Source organism: Mirounga angustirostris, unplaced genomic scaffold (genome assembly GCF_029215605.1).
Source record: "Mirounga angustirostris isolate CCGP_5_RB_7025 unplaced genomic scaffold, mMirAng1.0.hap1 SCAF_4, whole genome shotgun sequence".
NCBI lineage: Eukaryota > Metazoa > Chordata > Mammalia > Carnivora > Phocidae > Mirounga > Mirounga angustirostris.
Window position 1 is genome coordinate 135334459 of NW_026991712.1, and position 12176 is coordinate 135346634.

A 12176-nucleotide genomic window follows, 5' to 3' on the forward strand; every position below is an offset into this window, starting at 1 on the left:
AGTGTAACAGGTGTAGGTGTTCTTGCTTCTATGAAAACCCCCAAACCTCTCATTGTATTCTCCCATAGGAAATATAAACTTGAGCTATCCCCTGCTAATTGGTAAACTCCTTCTGGGCAGGATCAAAGTCTAATTCAACTTTGATTCTGGGTACTCAGTGCATTATCTGGATAGAGCAAATGCTTATGGTCCATTCAATGAAAAGGTAAAACCAAACCACACACAAATGAGTAAAACTAGTCTTACAAAACTAGAATGACACTGACTACTAATGTGTCCCACTATATCAGAAAGATCTAGACGTAGAACATCTTTTATTCATTTAGCAAATACTTATCAAACACTTGCTAAATATCTGACATTGTACTAGGTGCTAGAAAGACATCGCTGAAAAAGAAGATACTGTTCCTAACTTCATGAAGCTTACAGACTAGGAAAAGAAATTAATATCAAGCAAATCATGGCAAATAACAGCCATTGTGATCTGCAGTACAGAGAAGCATGGTGTTGTGCAAATGAGCATAATCAGGTGCTAATCTGATCTCAGGGGCTATAGAAGATATTTCAGTTCGAACCTAAAAGATGAATGGGAATTAGCCAAAGAGGAAAGAATAGAAGGAGCTCTGTCCATCCATGCCATCTAAGGACTTAGAGTAAGCCTGTGGCAAGAGCACCAAGAAGACAGGAGAAGGGACATGAAGATACTGAGTGATGTTGATGAGGAGAGTGTGGCCAGGTCATTCAGAGCACTGTGAGCCATGGCAAAAGCTTTGAATTTTTCAATAAAAGAACTGGGAAACCACGGACAGTGTTTAAGTGGGGGAGTAACATAATTAGATTGGTTTTAAAGATTTTTTTTTTTTTATTTGACAGAGAAAGAGAGCGAGACCACAGTAGGCAGACAGGCAGGTGGGCAGGCTGGTGCCTGGGTGGCTCAGTTAGTTAAGCGTCTGACTCTTGATTTTGGCTCAGGTCATGATCTCAGAGTCGTGAGACTGAACCCCTAGTTGGGCTCTGCACTGGGTGTGGAGCCTGCTTGGGATTCTCCCTCTCTCTGCCCCTTCACTCGTGCTCACTCTGGCATGCTCTCACTCTCTCGCTCTCAAAAAAAAAAAAAAAAAAGATGTGGGGCGGCAGGGGAAAAAGGAGTCTTTTTTAGCAGTCGAAGCAAGACACTCTGATGTCTGGGAGCAGAGAACCGGCAGGAGAAATGCAGAGCCATGGACAGAATTGAGAACTCCTCAGATTACTGGATTGTCAGGACTTGATGATTATCCAATCCTATAACGGGTTAGGGTGCAGGGGGGTTGAAATGGAGAGGAGGTGTCAATGAGGACACATCCCAGATTTCATCCTTGAGTATCTAGATGGCAGGTGGTGTCATCCTCTGGATAGGAAACCAAAGAGGAGGAATGAGTTTAGGAAAACAGCTGATAAATTCATTTTAAACCTGTTGAGTCTGTGGTGCTGGGCAGAGATACATATATTGGTGATGCCAAGTAGGTGGTTGGACACGTAGGACAGAGCTCAGAAGGCAGATCTGAAAGGGAAACATAAATGTGGGAGTGGTCATCATATAGGTGGCATTAAAGGCTGTGGGAGTGGATGAGATCACTCAGGGAGAGACTAGAGTGAAAAGAAAAAGTTAAAACAGACAGGAATCAGTCTAGAATAAAGCCTTCATGACTCTTGCATCATCAACAGCAAAGGCTTGGGCCAGAAGATGACCATGTGTGTCCAACACTGATTCTTCCATGTAGGGCTTGGAGCTTATGGGATCAGCAATGGATGAAGGTCAGCCAAGCAATTTGGCAAGGCAACCTTGGGGGGGGGGGGGGGTAGGGAAGGAAGTACACTTTTACATCCTGAGAACACTGAAATAAGTCAGTTCCGAAGAGGGGTACTACTGAAACTCTAAACTTCTCTTGGGTAAAATTCTCCATATCAACCTCCTTCCTGTGCTCCTTAACTATTTTTGCAGTATTGAAATGGTGGACTCCTACAGGGTTAATTCTAAAAGCTGAGGAAATCCAATTTCTCAGATATTAAAGGGAGTCTGGCCCCTGAATGCCATTGCTTGCACAGAAGATCTAACCCAGGAAATCTAGTTGGTTAAATATGAACTTCCCCATAATCAGCGTACCATCCTGTTGTCAAGTCTGACGGTGCCAGAACTGAGTTATGTAAGCTCAGTGGATTATTAAGAGCTATTTGTCAATTTAATAGCATAAAACCAAGGAGGAGCCAGAGTCTCGACTGAGGTGGACAGGTTTATGCAGGGTATGACTCAGGTAGGTGCCTTTTCCCTGCAAGCTCCCTAATAAAATGCCATGGTGGACTGAAACCCATAAATGTTGTAGGAAGATTACCTTGTACCTTAGAAGTGGCAGCTTCCAGAAAATAAATTGCAAGAATCTCGATACACACCCACACATATATAAACATACATACCTACATACACACATGCATATCTACCTCTGTGTACATACCTACGTGTATATGTAGATATATACAAATACTTTACAGAAATGAGGAAAGCATTTGTGGGAGTGAAGTCCTAGATTCTAAGTCTGCCTAACTAACCCTCTTTTGCACAATTTACCATCATATATGTTTGTGTATGCACACACATGCACATCCAAAGCAGCAAAGTATGCTTTAAGCAGTGACAAAGGTGTGGTAATTTCCCCCCATAATGAGAAAAGCACTTGGCTCTGTGCCTAGGACAACTACTGGAGAGGAACAGGCTTTCTGAAGAAGGCTAGAAGTTGGCCTGGGGTTCCAGTAGCTGGGGAGTTGGTGGGGATGGCTTTCTAAGTGGAAGGGAACAGTTTGAGCAAGGGTGGGAAAGGGATGGTGAGGATCTTGGGAAACACCAAGCTTGCACTAGAGCATTAGGTACATTTCGGAAAGAAATGGAAGATGAAAATGGACAAGCAGCTTGGGAGCAAGGGCAGGTCACGGAGGGTATCCAATTTGGGGTGACGTAATTTAGATTTCATCTATAGGAAATGAGGAGTGGGAAGCATTTGAAAGGTTTTCAACAGGAAAGTGACATGACTAGGATTATGCTTCAGGAGGAATAATTGCTCACAGGGTGGGGAGAAATTAGAAATGGAAAATTCAGGAGCTTATAACACCAGGCCAAGCCAAAATTTAAAATAGTGATGCTGATGAATATCTACTGACATAGAAAGATGTTTAATATAAATTTCTAAGCTTAAGTCAGTTGCAAATTGGTATTATATAAAATCTCTTTTGTAAAATAAATACACATACATGTACTGGGTATATATGCAGAGAAAAAGTCTACAAGAAATCTACCAAAATACAACATTGGTCATTGGTGGGACTATGGAAGACTTATTTTTCATTTGATTGTGTATTCTGTATTATTTCCTACAATGAACAATATCATGTGTTTAAAAAGACGGTGGGGAGATAGAATCTGCCTCTTTCAACCAAAACGTCCATCAAAGTACTTTTCCAAACAATAGAATCATGTACTTTGGAGCTGGGTTGTACCTCTCGCCTCATTTAATAGCCCCAGGTAAAGGTCATAGTGACCTGAACGAGGGAGGAAGCCACCAGAATGGGAAGGACACAGACTTTTCCTTCTGAGGTTTCTAAGCACCGGAGGGCCATACAATCTGGCTTACATAAGGAATACCAAGAGTCATGAATCTAGGCTTAAAACTGGACAGGTCACTCTGCCACTCACACACTGAGAACACCTTATTACCAGAAGAGTTCTGAGGATTACCTAGACCCACCGTCCCACTGAAGAGCAGTGAAAAATCAGGCTGTGAATAGGACACGGCTCAGTAGCATCCTTGCAAGGTCTCAAGCACTTTTTTTTTTTTTAAGATTTTATTTATTTGTGAGAGAGAGAATGAGAGAGAGCACATGAGAGGGGGGAGGGTGGGAGGGAGAAGCAGACTCCCTGCCGAGCAGGGAGCCCGATGCGGGACTCGATCCCGGGACTCCGGGATCATGACCTGAGCCGAAGGCAGTCGCTTAACCAACTGAGCCACCCAGGCGCCCCTCAAGCCCTTTTTAGTGCAGTGCTCGCTCACCCAGCCATGCTAGAATCACTACACACACCCCAACTCCACCGTCCTCACCGATTCTGATCCATCCGCAAAAATAAAATATGAAGCTCGGGGCGAGTGCGCCGAGTTCTATGTGTGGGAGGAGCCGCAAGGATCCAAAACAGATGCCCTGGGTCAGACATTTTACATTTCATTTCCTTGAAGATGCCCGCGACGATCTTTCCTTCCTTGGTTCTTTCTGCTCAGCTCCTTCCGGCTTCTTAAATGCGAGCATTTCAATAGCTGGGGTTTTTATTGGTTCTCTGCCGTATGCCTGGAACCTAGAACACCTGCTTGGCCCATAGCAAGGTCACGAGTAATTTTTGAGTGAATGGCCTTCACATGTGTTACTCGCCCCACGGGGCTTATGCTTCCCCTAAATTTTTGCCTAGCTTGTTCCTATGAATCCCTCTTTGCCCAGCTCAAACATCCCTCTCTTTGAGAAGCTTTCTGGAATTAGCCAGAGTCCTCTGTTAATTATTCTCTTGGTATCCTGTGTTTCTCCTTGGAGCACTTTATCATCATTGTAATTACATAATTACTTAATCTGCCTCTCCTGTTAGTATCGAAACTCCATGAAACCTGGGACCCAGCTGGTCTTGTTTACCACTCAATCCCCAGTTCCTACCACGAAACCCAGCCCGTGGGAGCCACTCAATGAATGGCTGTCCAGTGACTGACTGACCGAATACCTACAGTTTGATGACCACTGAAACCTGGCTGAAAATGGGATTATTGTTGTTGCTGTGGTTATTGGTGATGATTGCAGACAGTTGGCAGCCAAGCAGGTCACAGCCCCCAGGCTAAGTAAGCCCCGGGGCATCTTCGGCCCCCCGGGGCTGTTTCTGAGAGCAGATTCCGAGAATTGGTGGATGCACTGCAATCACGAATTCATTCAACAAATGTTTAGGTGTAGTTAGGTGAGGTACAAAGGTGACTAGAGCAGTCTCTGTTTTTGAGGGGCTTACAGCTCCATGGGGGTAATAGTCCTAGAAAGAGAAAGGCAGCGACATGCTGGAGGCTATGAGTTGTGTAGGGGTACCCTAACCAAGTACCCCAAACTGAGTGGCTTAGACATATATTGTTTCACGGTTCCGGAGGCTAGAAGTCCAGGAGCGAGCTGTCAGCAGGGCCATACTCCCTCTAGAGGCCCTCGGGGGGGATGTGTTCCAGGCCTCTCCTCACGTCTGGTGTTTCTTCACTTGTGGCAGCAGAATTCCAGTCTTCACGTGGTGTTCTCCCTGTGCACATGTCTCTGCGGCCAAATTTCCTTTTTTTATAAGACTACCAGTCATATTGGACTAGGGCCCACCATGATGACCTCATTTTAACTTGATTACCTCTGTAAAGACCCTATTTCCAAATAAGGTCACACTCTGAGGTACTGAGGGTTAGGATTTCAACATAACTTTTCCAGGAGACACAATTCAGCCCAGAACAGAGGCACTCTGAGAGAAGTCTGCACAGGACTCAGGGGGGCAGCAGAAAGAAATAATCCACTCCAACAGAGGTAGGGGTGAGGGAAGGGTACAGAAAAGGCTTCTCACAACAAGGATATCTTGGACTGAGTCTTGATGGATGGATGGGCATTTTCCAAGGAGTGTGGGGTGGATGTGGGGTCGGGTTGGGTATACGATGCAGAGAGGGTGGGAGAAGGTGGGCAGAAACCAGACCAAAAAAGACTTGGTATAACCAAAGTGCTGGTCCTGAGTAACCCCCAAGTCCTCCAGCCTTCTAGAATCATCCTTTTGTTCAATATTCAAATGGAATGCTGAGGCGGCCCTGCAGTGAACAGTGGGAAGCCTGATATCTCCGAGGATCCGTGTGGTTCCGGGAGAGGTGAGACTTCCCTGGGCCACTTGGCACTGCAGCTTGCTGCCCACTCCCCTGTCACGGAGGACTCACTGTGGCTCTCAGCCTCTGCTGCTGGAGTCCATCTTCTGCACCCCCTGGATCCGTTCTGGGCACCAACTCATTTTCCATGACTGTGGCATGGCAAGCTTATGCTGTAGGCTGGAGAGAGCTGAGAACACAGCACAGAACAGGGAACAGCTTCTTACGAAACACTAGCCATGGTGGCCCCAACTTACCTTGGCCACCTCTACTGACGGGAAATTCTTACCAGCCAACTTTACCTCCTTAGGCTCCTGTGACCACCCCTTCTCTGTCTCAACAGAATATTTTAGAAGCTTTTAAAAAAGACCAATGCCCAGGACCAACTCAGACCATTTAAGTCAGAATCTATGGGAGTGGGACTCGGGCAGGTATACTCCTTAAAGCTCCCAGGTGAGTCTAGCATGCTGTCAGCACTGAGAATACTGCTCTGTATCTAGACCTTGCTCATCTCTCCCCTTCTCCATTGTCCTGGCTAAGGAAAGCTCCAGTTCCTATTACCTCATTATACAGAGCAATTCCTCTTCCTGTCTGTCTCACCCTCTCTCTCTGACTTGTTCTCACTTATCCAGGCTTAGGCACATTAGGGTAGCTCTTCTCAAAACAGTCATCCTGATGTGCTCCTACATAACAGAATCCTTTTCCTCTAAAATTAATTGTCTCTCTCCCTTGAGAGGGAAAAAAATTTCAACTCCCAGATTTTGTTTTAAATACCATATTTCAATGATTTTAAGACTCAAATATTTTATCCTTTCTGCAATTGGATATGTCTTATCCTCAGTGAGGTATTTCCATTTATTTGATGATTTTTGTACTTCAAATAATAAAATACCTTACAATTAGAAGGGGATTTGATTTGGTGAAATAGGGTGGCCATCATCTTTTTATTCCTTCTTCCACAAGGGCTAGCTTTGCCTAGGAGTTTGTACTTTATGCTGTGGGTGGTAGGGAGGGTTTTGAGTAGGAGTAACACTGCAAAGTTTTGCTTCCCCGAGCCACTTTGTCTCATGCCCATGAGAGTAAAGGCAGGGATGCTCCTCAACTGAACTGGAATGACCAGGCCTGCTTAGGGGTCAAGGGATCCAAACTTGGTTCGTTGAGAGTAGGAAGGAGTTCCCTGTGTTAAGGCCCAGGTGTCGCTGTGGTCCAGGAGCTATCCTCAAGAGAAAGGCAACCAGCTCTCTCCCAAGAGACCACAGGACAGAATATTCACTACCTTGATGAATTCTCCCCCTACAGCGCCCGCTTTCTTGCCAGCCTGGAGACCTGACTTTGTTGGCACTCCCACCCGGGTCTTTCTTACCCAGGCATCTAGGCATTCACTAAACACATACAAGAGGCTGATATATAAGCTACAGAACGCCCATTCATTAATTTACAAAGAGAAATAAAGCTGGCAGGCAGACAGCACACACTTTTAAGGAGATCTGACCATTCCTTCCCTGAAGGCAAATTACTGCAAAAGCTAAGTTATAATGAGAAAGCCAATGTATTTACTTATAATGAGAAAATCAACTTTGAAGAGTACTGGAAGTTCACACTGACCAGAACGGCTTGTTCTTTCCCTGTTGAAAAATGAATCGTGCGGATGCCAAATTATCCAAAAGACCATGAGCAAGGAATGGGGGCCAGGGTGATGGTTGAGCACTAGACTTATCTCTTAAGTCCAACTGCCTGTGGTGTTCTCACCCACTTACAGGGTGGTTGTGCCCAGTCAACCTCATTGCTCAGGTCTGCTTGCCAAGTTTGCTTCTTGCTTGGATGCTGAATGGATGGACACCGCTGGCATTTGCCCTTGAGACTTGCCATTAAGCTTCCCAGGCTGGCCAGTCCCCATCTCTTACCCTGTGGTCCTCCTGCTCCCTGAGTCACCGGGGCTCTGTTGACTCCCTCACAGTCACAACCGAATCCAAATCCAGCCTCATCTACTGAAGAACACAGTTAAACACCATCTCCTAGATTCTTCCCACAAATGGTTTATCTCAACTCGGTATGTGTATTTCAGTGTTTAACCCTTCATAAATTTATTTACAAGTACTTCAGGGCTCCTGGCTGTCACTGCCTGGGGACTTCTTTTTGATAAGGAACTTGATTCCCCTTTTTCATCCTGGGCACGGAAGCCCGTCCTCCTCGTATGGTTGGAGTAGGCTGATAGGGTTTGTCCTCAGGACCCTGTGAAGTAAACTGCCTTTCGTATGAGGGGGAGAAGAAGACAAGAGCCAGTAGCCCGCATTAGTAACCTCACAGCAGGGATGGGTTGTATTGGGTCCGCTTTGTAGGAGTCATCCTATCAGAGGGTTAACAACACAGCCCCCAGAGCCACACAGAGCTGGGTTCTAATCCCAACTTTGCTTTAGATACAGCACTCTCTCTCTCTGAGTCTTATTCTTAAAATGGGAAAATAACACCTGTATCTCTTAGAAGGACGAAATAAAACAATAATGCACAATGCTTGGCACATAGTGTGCACTATTCCTTCCTCTTTCCCTTTTCAGTTGTTCTCATTAGGGAGAATTGTCCCACCAAAGCCTTAGACTTCCACAGAAAGCTCCTCCTCCCCACTCTGCTCACCCCCACCCACCAGGCATTCCTAAGGTAGTAAGAGAGGCCCAGCAGTTAAAGTTTTCTTTTTCTTTTCTCACAATGTCTTATACACACCAAAATATCCACATCTATGTATTTATGTCTAAGATTTATTTTTAAATAATGGGATGAGAGCGCCTGGGTGGCTCAGTCAGTTAAGTGTCTGCCTTCGGCTCAGGTCATGATCCCAGGGTCCTGGGATCAAGTCCCGCATCGGGTTCCTTGCTCAGCGAGGAGTCTGCTTCTCCCTCTGCCTGCCTTTCCCCCTGCTTGTGCTCTCTCTCTCTCTCAAATAAATAAATAAAATCCTTTTTTAAAAAAAAAAATAATGGGATGAGAAAGTAGGGAAATGGAGACTATAGAGAACAGATTATTGGCCATGAGTTGATAGTTGTTGAAATTAGACAATGGGTACATGGGAGTTCACTATACTGTTCTCTGTACTTTCGTATATATTTGAAATTTTTCATTTTAAAAAATATTTTTAAAAGAAAAAAATCTTACTGATAATTTTTTATATCCTAGATACGGTCAAGGAGATAGAGTTTAAAAGAAGAATAAGTTCAGGGGTGCCCAGGTGGCTCAGTCGGTTGAGCATCTGCCTTCAGCTTAGGTCATGATCTCAGGGTCCTGGGATAGAGCCCAGCATTGGGCTCTCTGCTCAGCAGGGAGCCTGCTTCTCCCTCTGCCTTCCACTCCCCCTGCTTGTGCTCTCTCTCTCTTTCAAATAAATAAATAAAATCTTAAAAAAAAAAAGAAGATGATGATGATGAAGTTCAGGCTCTGCCCTTGAGGAATTAATGAGTTAGTGGAAGAGGCAGGCATATTAATGATCATTTCAAATAGAGTGATGTGAGTAAATAGTCCAAGTGGGGGCCCAGTGAGACACCTTGCCCAGCCTGGGCAGAGGGCGGCTGACTCCACAGCTTCTGCCCTCCTCCAAAACCATATCACTGGCTTGCACAAATGCATGTGAGAGACAGCAGGCCTTACAGCGAAGGACATGCCAGAATGCACATCATTCCCATCACCGTAGGATGCAAGACTCAATTTATTTATCACCTCCTTTGAGAACTACTTCATTCTCTCTACCTTCCAAGCTGGGCTAGGTGACTTCCTCTGAGCTATGTCGACCTCCATTAGCCTTCATCACACTGAATGGAGTGGTTATATTTGGTGGGCTGGGGGAGGAGGAAGAAGTCCTTGAAAACCTTGTATAATGCTAAACTCCCATAATTCAGCACCAACCCTGACAGAAGGGCGCATAGGTCCATCTACCAGCAATGGTGGTGACCCGTGTGGCAAAAGTGTGAACATTATCTGCAAATCACCAGGTTTGCCTGCATTAAACCTGGGCAACTCGACCAATTTATAATTTGAGAAGCTTTCCACTTCCTCACTATTTGCACATAAGTGAGACTTGTTTTCTATATTTCTACCACGCTGCTTTAAATCTACAGCATGATAGAAAACCGCACACAACTTGACTTCTGAACTGTAATGATCTGTTTGCTTCTCTGACAGGGTCGTCTTCCTCGCCTCTTCTCCTTTCCTGGTACAGTAGAAGGAAGGAGGGAAAAAGAAGGGGAGGGTAAGATTAGACAGGAAGACTATCTTCTCTTCCTCTTCTCCCTCCCCTACTCCCTCAATGCACAAGGTACATTAATATGAGAATTTGATGTTAGCAATCATCTTTTCTATGCTGAGCAGTAAATGACATAGAAGTGAGGTTAGGGGCGCCTGGGTGGCTCAGTCATTAGGCATCTGCCTTCGGCTCAGGTCATGATCCCGGGGTCCTGGGATCGAGCCCACATCGGGCTTCCTGCTCCGCAGGAAGCCAGCCTGCTTCTCCCTCTCCCACTCCCCCTGCTTGTGTTCCCTCTCTCGCCGTCTCTCTCTCTGTCAAATAAATAAATAAATAATCTTAAAAAAAAAAAAAAAAAAGAAGTGAGGTTAAAGTCTACCGTGGAGTAGCTCCCCACCTTGGGCTTGTCATTGCACTTTCCAAAACTTTCATCCCCCCATCTAGAATACAGGAATAGCAGGGCTGACCTGACCCCCTAAGGGTCATAAGAGGATCATACTAGATAATGCAGGAGAAAGCCTTTTGAACATTATAAAACTGTAGACTCCCGTTAGGGATGTTAGGACTGCCTGACACAGGGCATCTACAGCCTGCCACTTCCGAGTGACTCACTGGCATCTTATTATAAGCCCGTCTCACCAGGAGGCCCCGTGGGTCACTGAGCTAATGTTAGCAAACCACTTAGAGGGGGAGAAGGGCTTTAAAACAGCTGGATCGCTTCCGGTTAGATGACCCACAAGGGTACAAAGAGCAAATATGAACTTTTCTCTTCCTTTTAATTTTCTTTTTAAAAAGGAGACAACTCACTCCATTATTAGTGCACATCACAGTGAATTAGCCAAGTGAGCGCAAAAGAGTTTTCTGGGGGCAGGGTTAGTAAAAATATTATTATTGTTCTTTTTTCAAATGGGCAAAGCAATGTGTGCTTGTTAAAAAATGTAAATGGTATGGAGGTATAGAAAATAAGAGGGAAGACCCCATTTTCCCAAATACCACCTCCTCCCCTTCCCAGAGGTAGCCACTATTAAGATCGATGTATGGAGCTTTCTGTGCAGACTGTCCTGCAATTTCCTGTTTTCATTTAAGCATAAATGGTAGTTTTTTTTAAGGGTGGAAATTTTTAAAGAAATTCAGAAGGAAATATAAATGTTCTACAAGGGGTCTGTTCATTCAACTGTGTTTTTTGAACCAGAGCACGGAGTTGGAACATTTTCCTAGCATCTGAGAAAAAATCATGCCCTGTGCACACCTTTGTCAAGTTTGTCCTCCCAAACCAGAATATGAGCTTCTCGAAGCAGTGTTCCCAGGCCCTAACACAATGCCTGGCACAAATAAATGTTTGCCGAGTGAATAACCAAATGAGCACACCGACCATGACCCCGCAATTCCTGCAGAATTAATCCCGGCTGGGCCCCTGCTGGGCTGGATGGCATGTTGCTTTCCCAGCACTTTCACACATTAGGTCATTTTGTTCTCACAACACCCTCCAATGTACGTTGCCCTTTGTATTTCATTTTATCATTATTTTACAGATGGGGAAACTGAGTCCTGGTGCGGTCACGGAGCCGGGCCTACAAACCCAAATAATTTTTGTTGCCCGCCCAGTCTTGCTTGTGTACCATGTCAAAGGCAAACAGAATCAGTTTAATTTCAACACAGCTGAAAGCTCCTTTTGAGGCAGGGAGGGTGAATTCCCTTTCAGCTTGTGAGCTAGGAAGACTAGATCGGGCACTATGTGGCTGGGCAGGAGACTTGAAAAAAAAAAAAAAAAAAATCAAGCCCTCTTGTTTGCAAATCCATCTTCTGCCATCTGCTGGATGAAAACAGCATTTCATCACTGCCATTCATCAGTCATTTCAACAGTTTCCATCTATTAAGGGCCACGCAATTTACATGAATAATTCCTTTCCTCCTCCAAGCAACCCTATAAAGGAGGTCCAAGTCTTATCCCCATTTTCAGATGAGGCAACTGAGATTAGGTAACTCCCCTTATGTGTACTAGTTAGTTCCCTAGGGTCACTGTA